Below are 8854 nucleotides of genomic sequence, written 5' to 3'. Positions count from 1 at the left end.
CCGGTACCAGTGAGGTGTACCCAATAAAGTGGCCAGTGACTGTATATTAAACAGGTTATTTTTTCTCTGTCTTTGTATTACTGTTCCTGTCTGGTTTCTTTATACAAACCCACACAAACAGAAACCATGTCCGTGTAAATGAAGCGGTTTTGTTTTACTTCCTTCACATCAAGCTGGCAATTTGGTCTTCATGACATTCAGATGGTTGGTGTCACTCCAAAGTAAACATCACCTCGGCCAGACAGAATGCATGCTACCTGACTGCAGCCCCCGCTCCATCATGGTCCAGTAGTGTCCGCCAGCCCTGCTCTTCAGAGTGGGAGTCAGCTTGGCACATCTGTATAAACAAACTAGTTCCTGTTGTGCTTCTGCCCTTGAATGAAGACATAATAGATGAGTAAAGGAGATGAGTGTAAACCAGCCCCGAAGCCCAGCTGTTTATTGTTACAGGTAAACGGAGCCAAAGCCCGGCGACGGGGCGAAAGCATGGCTGTTTATTTTATATCCCTTTCTGAAGTGTGCCTGGAGACACCGGCAACAGAATGAATAACACGTTCGGGAGGAAAGAAATGACAAAAAGTAAAATAATCCACGCGGGTGCGGAAAGAACATGTGGTTCTATGGAGCTATTTCGCTCAGATTTAGCAACAGCAGCATAAAACTGCAAGACTGAGGAGTCAGTAGAAACACATCTCCCCACTGCTCAATAGAACATATTTTAGCCCTGGAAGTCATGGGTTATGGGGGGTGGTGTGTTTTTGTGTAAAACAGTTAAAGTGTTGGTCTAGGCCAAGAGCCAGCGTGGACGTTCTGGTGGGCTGGGTCAGCTAAGTCTGCTGAAATCAAATCCAGCGACTCCCACCCACAATAACAGAGTGGCGTGCTTCCCCACGGGTAACAACTGAATTATGTTGTTGTGTTTTGGGATAAATCTGATGAGAAGAATGAATTTTGTTTGCTTTCTTTTTGGATTCAACAGACAAGCCTGTCCAAACTTCAGCCAGGCGCCTTGTCAATCAAATGATCTAAATCTTGGATCATGTTAGTCCTGTGCATTACACGGGATCTCTTGTTCACTTTCATGCTGGAAACCGTAACTGTGCCCTTCTAACAGAGTCATAGTCTCCAGAGCAGATAAGATAAGGACTGTTCTCTAACAGGTGAATGTACGTGTAACTTAATAAGATTCAAAGGAATGGAATGAAGATCTAACCCTAACCTAATTCCAGAACTGTTTCAGTCCAGGTCACACCCTCTTGCATCTAATCAGAACAACTATTCCAAAACCTCACTTTGTCAACTTCAGGGTTCATTTCAAGATCCTGGTTCTGGTCTATAGGGCCTTACATGGACAAGCACCGTCTTACATTGGTGATCTTCTTAGTCCCTACACCTCCAGCAGGTCCCTGAGGTCCAGTGAGCAAAGCCTACTGGTTGTGCAGCACCAGGCTAAAGACTAAAGGTGACAGATCATGTGCTGCTGTGGCCCCCAGACTCTGGACCTCTCTCCCCCTGAGCCTGAGATCAGTGGACTCAGTGGTCTCCTTTAAAAAGCAGCTGAAGACTCACTTGTTCAAGCTGGCTTTTGTATGACCTTCTTCACCACTCTCTCTTTATTCTGCTCTCCCCACCTATTCCACCTTCCTCAGGATCCACTGATTTCCCTCTTTCCTGTTCACTCGCTCTCTTTCTTAACATTTTTTATTAATCACAATTGTCTATTTTTTGCCCATTTAAAAAATATTTTTTAAACATTTTCTAAATTCTTTTTGTATTTTTACGTTTTTTGTTTTTGTCTAGCGCCTCGTGATTTTTATCTTGAGAGAAGCTATAGAAATGATACTTTCTTCTTCTTCTTCTTCTTCTTCTTCTTCACTTCACCTCACCTTCCTCCACTTATCTGGGGTCCGGGTCGCGGGGTCAGCATCCCAAGTAGGGCCTCCTAGCCAATCCTCTCCCCGGCCAACCTAAAAATGTATTTCCTCCAGGTAGTCCTGGGTCGACTCTGGGGCCTCCTGCTGGCAGGACATGCCCAAAACACCTCCCAAGGGAGATGTCCAGGAGGAATCCTGACTAGATGCTCAAACCACCTTAACAGACTCCTTTCGATGCAGAGAAGCAGCGGACCATTCCAAAATAATAGAGTCTAATGACACTAACAACTCCTAAGGGGGTAGGGAGGAAGGGTATTCATAGGTAGTTTCTGCTCACTACGCAACAACAGACAGCTACAGTTTATAAGCATGACCCAATCATATTCCATTCAGAATCAACAAAGCTCCTCAGATGAGAAGCGGAACATCTGCAAGAAGAAGAGTCCAGCTGCCTTCATTCAAACCTCTTTGGATTACCATGACCTTCACCAGCACAATCAATCCAGCAACACATTTTAATACGCTACAATCCAACAAGAGCCAGGTCGTAACGTCACATGCCACAACTTGGTTTTACAGATAAAAGGTTTGTAATGTTTGAATATTTAAATTAATGGAAGTTGGTGTGTTTTGGCGTTGGTTTAACTCAGCAGCTTTACTTAGGAGGTCATCACTTCTCTGTTGGTAATGCCTCGAAAGGTGACAATTGCCAATCATGGATACAGGTGAGGTGGCATTGTTGTTCACTAAAACGTAATTATTGATTTGCTGCAACATGCCCTGGGGTTCAGGGTGTATTTTGCTGTTTTTGACTAATTTAGAGTTTTCCTTTGTATTTCCAAAATAAAAACCATAACCACTGCCTTATGTGGTATCAATCTTTTCAGCACAACCTGGACTTTATGAATTTATACTTATTTTTTATATTTGGACATAAAGGGGTTGCACATTAGACCTCAAATCACTCAAAAACATCAAATCCGAATTGGAAAAAAGTTGTTTATTTTACTGTGAAACCAACAGACATTTATGACGAATGTTTTTTTATAATTTAGAATGGTAATCTAGACTGTACATTTATAAAAAATATGACTAAATATAGCAAATAATAAATAAAAAAAATCATTAATACGCTACAATCCAACAAGAGCCAGGTCGTAACGTCACATGCCACAACTTGGTTTTACAGATAAAAGGTTTGTAATGTTTGAATATTTCAATAAATGGAAGTTGGTGTGTTTTGGCTTTGGTTTAACTCAGCAGCTTTACTTAGGAGGTCATCACTTCTCTGTTGGTAATGCCTCGAAAGGTGACAATTGCCAATCATGGATACAGGTGAGGCGGCATTGTTGTTCACTAAAACGTAATTATTGATTTGCTGCAACATGTCTCATGTCTCCTCAAGTGGAGGAGTTTAAGTATCTCGGGGTCTTGTTCACGAGTGAGGGTAGGAGGGATCGGGAGATCGACAGGCGGATTGGTTCGGCGTCTGCAGTGATGCGGACGCTGAGCCGATCTGTCGTGGTGAAGAGGGAGCTGAGCCAGAAAGCCAGGCTTTCGATTTACCGGTCGATCTACGTCCCAATCCTCACCTATGGTCATGAGCTTTGGGTAATGACCGAAAGAACAAGATCGCGGAGAGAAGCGGCCGAAATGAGGTTCCTCCGTAGGGTGGCCGGGCTCAGCCTTAGAGATAGGGTGAGGAGCTCGGACATTCGGGAGGGACTCGGAGTAGAACCGCTGCTCCTCCGGATCGAAAGGAGCCAGTTGAGGTGGTTTGGGCATCTGGTGAGGATGCCTCCTGGACGCCTCCCTGGGGAGGTGTTTCGGGCATGTCCTGCCGGCAGGAGGCCCCCGGGTCGACCCAGGACACGTTGGAGAGGTTTCATCTCCAATCTGGTCCGGGAACGCCTTGGGGTCCTGCCGGAGGAGCTGGTGGAGGTGGCCGGGGAGAGGACGGTCTGGAGCTCCCTAGTTGGGATGCTGCCCCCACGACCCGGACCCGGATAAGCGGAGGAAGACGACGACGACGACGATGTCTCATCGTGGTTAGCCTAAAACCGCTAATTAGACTCAAAACCCGCTCACTTTGGTATCACCGTTGAAATGTCGCACTGCCCCGGGATCCGACTTGGTTGTGAGATGGTATTTATGACTTATGCTGACAAATGAAGCATTTCTGTTATTTTTCAGCCTCTTGCTGGTGTTTTTGCAGCCAGGATTGTTTTTATGTACCAGTTAGAAAAGATTAGGTGGATTTCTGTGGTGTGGACTAAGCACACTAGGATCTGCAGTCATAATCAACGTGACATATTAAAAATAATTCCACACGCCAGCAGTTTCTAACTCTGTCATAGGACATGTATTGCAGTTAAAATGAAGAGCTAAACATTTGCCTGTGACTTTTAGCTTGACCAGGTTTTAATCCAACCATGCAGATGTGAATAAATACATTTGCATTCAACTGTTTGACTACTATCCCTTTTTTCCTTCCCATCCCACTCACCTCCCAGCTCCATATCAAGGAATGCTTTTCATTTAGCCTTCGTCATGCCTCCGTTGTTTTTGACAGGTTACAAGTGCACGAGCGGCCAGTTAGGTCCCACATAGCTATGCAGGCTGCAGGGGCCCGTGTTTAACTTGGATGCTAGTGAATAACATCGAGTGGTGGGAGGAAATAAAAAAAATATGCAATGTTGCAATTTACCGAAGAGTGGAACTGATTTGAAGCATTTTTCTGTTCCTTCACGCTGCTTCGCTTGACGTTTCCCAAATATTCCACAGCTGAGTGCGAACTGAGCTGGGTTGTGCTGGTTAGAACAAGCTGGGCCTTGCAGCCAGTTCTCTTTTGCTCAGCCCGCTCTTTCATTTACTTCTTGGCAAAGACAGGACCAAAAACTAAGGTAGGTCCTTCATGAAATCCAAATGCTAGACATGCCTAACCAATTTCACATCTTAAGAAGAGAAAGGCATGCGGCATTTCCACAAGCGCACCAGGACAGGGAGTGCTCTGCACCCAGAAGCACGTGGTCACTTCAGGTTTGTTTCTGGAGTGAAACGGATAAAAACACAAAAATTGCACGATGAATCTAACTTACCAAAGCTATCGGATTACATATTAAGACATCAAACTCTCCAAGCAGCCCTAAGAATGAAACTCCACTCAGGTTTTTATTATTATTATTATTATTTTACAGCTTTCTCCTTTTATAAACCTCAAATTTGCTATTAGGTAACCTAACCACTTCCTCCCTTCCTGTGAGATCAGGCTGCTAAGCAGGGTGAAGCTGGGGCTTCTGTGGCTTGCAAACAGCTGGCAGATTATTCGGTGTACCTTTGGCACCTGTGGGTGGGCGCCGATCCCGCTGACTAAACAAACAACACCAGCTCTGACTGTGGCTGTGAATGGAAAAAGGAGTCTTGAGTGCCACCTTCAGCAAAGAAACCCAAACAAGATAGGTTAAGCTACTGCTTTGGTTGTGGTTACAGGTAATTAGGAATCTAAACCTCCACAAATGTAATCTAACCTCCCATCTTGTTGTAGTTTTATGTTTTGGTTGCAGACACACGTAGATTTCTTCTTCGCTGGTTTATACCGCTCCTATCCTGCAGAGGGCAATGTTGTCTTAATTTGAGATTCCCGTCAAGCCACTATGTGTGAGGCCTTTTCCCTAATTGTTGACATTTAACAAGCATAAGTAAATGTCTTTCCCTGTCTCCTGTTCCCTCTTGGCCTCACGCCCAATATCAAAGACAAGTGGAAAGAACTCATGGAGGAGGAGGAGGAGGAGGAGGAGGAGGAGGTGACAAATGGGGGTGGAGTTTTTTGGGCTGAGATGTGGACGACTTGGATTAACAATATGCTCACACAAGCATTTGGTAGAACATCAACCTCCCGGGACAGAAAGGTCAACTATGTAGATGGATGGAGTGGAAGCTGGTGTGTTTGCCCTAAAACCAACACAAACTGGAAATTTGTGTCAGTACCAGTCTCGCTGGAAGGCTTCAGTGCTGCAGGGGCACGCACAGTCACCACCTACGGATATTTCCTTAAACAAGGCAAGAAAAGTTTAGGGCAGCAATATAATGAGTGAGGAGACATGGGGCCCTCCAGAGAGGAGCAAAACTTTCCACACTGTGTTTATGTGGGACTGGCAGGGCATTTTAGGGAGAAAACGATGCTGAGAAGGTTTGTCAGATCACTAATGAAGACCATCTCTCTGATCACCTCACTAGCTGCCCCTTTGAGTGTCTGTCTACCCCGTCTCTGTCTCTTCTTTGCCTTCCGTTTTCTCATAGCTCATTGAGATGTGGTGGTGTGTGTCCAGGAAACGAAGGCATCAATGGGCCACAAAGGTCCAGCCCATGGATGTAATTTTTTGGGGGGGACAGGGGGGATATGTCCCCCCATTTTTTCCAAAGTCAAGGTTTGACCCCTGCACTTTTTACCATCCAAAAACAATATTACGCTACATTAAATTAACACTGGTTGAGCTCTAGGACCAAGCAGAAAACAACCGTTTTTGTTGAAGACTGTTTCATATTAGAGCATACTGTAAAGATACACCCCCCCATGTCCCCCCACTTCTAAAGTGAAAATTACATCCATGGTCCAGCCAGACGTATTCCATACCATATTAACCTCCTAGCCCTTTCCTACCTCTTCCATGAGGATACAGCTTGTTCTTCCCCCTGATGTGGAGCCAGAGCTATTGTAGAAAGATCTGAATCGAGGATCTTCTTTGCTGCAGCGATGCTTTTCAGATGACATCTATTAAAACAAGCACTTTTCACAGTTGTTGAGCCAGTTTAATAGGCACTAATAAACATGTCACACACGTTTGTTTCCTTTCCTTTCTGTCTGCATCACAATCCTAATAACAGCATGTGACTAAATTGAATTTACACTGAGAGGTCACCCAAAAGAGCAGAAAACTCCTCTGAGGCCTCCGTACAAAGACCACAGTGTAGTCTATGTCACCATCGCTTCATCTCCATCAGCGCACAGACGTTTACTTTTCAGTCTTGCCTCAGTCTGCAGGATGACAGGCTCACTTGGGATTTTTTGTATATGATAAACTATGTGATAGGTAACCCCCCTCCCCCACTGACCTAACCTCCATCTTTCTTCTCTCCATTACTTTTTACATCCACCTTTTTTTCTTTCCTTCCTAATAAATCCTCCTCTCAAATTTCTCCCGCTGCCCCTCATCTGTCCCCAAGCCTCAGACCCCGGCTTCTGGCTCTCTGCCGACAGCTGGGGATGTGAGTGCCCAGTGACGCTGTGCATTCCCTGGGGATGGGGGGGTTCAGCAGGACCGGTAGGGAGGTGGGAGATTTGGGTTGGTCAGAGCCTGGATGAGTTGAGTGGCCGCAGAGGAAACCACATAGCCACAGCGTGGGTTTGTGTGTCGCGCCGTATGTGCTGGTGTGAAGCTGAATCCCATGGGTCAACGTGCCGTGTCCTCCAGAGCCAGTTTAATCACACACTTCTGTGTGTGTGTGTAGATCGGTTCAAAGCCCTCTCACGCACACACAATACTGGTTTGGTCCAGTTTAAAGCATCATGTGTTGAACTCTTCTGAAAGGAACCATTAAGGTGGTTCCCTTTTGTTTGTAAGGTCTGTTGATTGGTCTAAAATCCAGTAGGAGAGTTTTAAATACTAACGGTTTGGAATGAGATCTTAACAAAATAATCAGCTTTGACGTTGCTGAGTTTCATGAATTCACTGTAATGTTGCACCATACAGACAACAATGTTCATTCGTTTTGTTGTTTAATCTTTGCACCATGTCCTTGATTATGTTTTGCACAACAGGGAGCCTAACCCCCAAATTCCACTACCTCCGCTCCGGTCCGCCCCCGCCTTCCGCAGCCGCTCGCTTCCGAACTCAATTTTTACTGGTACCCGCTCTACAACGGCTCCGCTCCGGTGCGGAGACCTGAGGTGGGCAAACAAGCATGCGCGGGATTTTCGAGATCTTGCGAGTCCGAGCAATAAACGCGGAAGTTAGATCCAAACACCCGTTGTGTGGGAGAAGCATCGGCATGAACTGTTTAATCTGCCCATCATTTGTGTTGAGAGATCAGCAGTGTTTGGATCAACAAAGTGTGACTACTTTGATAGTAGAAACTGTATTTATGGCTTATTTTTGTGCATTTAAACTTCAGCCGTCATTGATAGTTGTTAAAAGTTGTTAAACCTGTGCATATGAAACAAAAAACGCCTTTTGTTTATCGATTTATTGTGAAAAACGGAAGTTGTGCTTGCTCCTTTTCCTGTTGGGCCGTTGTGATTTCTGTCCATTTACTGCGGAGGTGCTCCGGCGTCCGGCAAAAATAGAATCAATCCTATTTTTGCCGGACGCCGGAACAGAGGGCGGCGCACTGCGCCGCACTGCCGGAGCACGGCCGCAGTAGTGGAATAGCTCTGATTGACTACAACGGGACCGATTTTGCTCCGGCGTTCGTGTCGGAGCGGAGCGGAGGTAGTGGAATTTGGGGGTGAGTCTCCTCCATTTCCGGTTGGCTCATGGGTCCCCCGAAGAATGAAAAAATGAATGCGTCAATGGAGCTAAATTCAATTTAATAATACTTTATTAATCCCAGAGGGAAATTGATTGCTGTATAGCTCAGAATAATAGTAATAATAATCAAGTCATCAAAGAGTTGTTGTATATTACAATGGCTGTTGGCAGGAAGGATCTCCAGTAGCGGTCAGTGTTGCAGCGAAGCTGAAGAAGTCTCTGACTGAAGACACTCTTCCGTTGTCGGACAGTCTTGTGAAGAGAATGCTCAGGGTTGTCCATCATTTTCTTGATTCTCAGGAGAATCCTTCCTTGCATTATCTCCTCCAGCGGTTCCACAGTCGTCCCCAGAACAGAACCAGCCTTTTTTGTTAGGCTGTTGAGCCTTTTCAGGTCCCTGCTTCTGATGCTGCTACCCCAACAGACGACGGCTGAAGAGATTATACTCTCAAC

Source organism: Nothobranchius furzeri, chromosome 2, assembly GCF_043380555.1.
Source record: "Nothobranchius furzeri strain GRZ-AD chromosome 2, NfurGRZ-RIMD1, whole genome shotgun sequence".
Lineage (NCBI taxonomy): Eukaryota > Metazoa > Chordata > Actinopteri > Cyprinodontiformes > Nothobranchiidae > Nothobranchius > Nothobranchius furzeri.
This window is presented reverse-complemented; position numbering follows the sequence as displayed.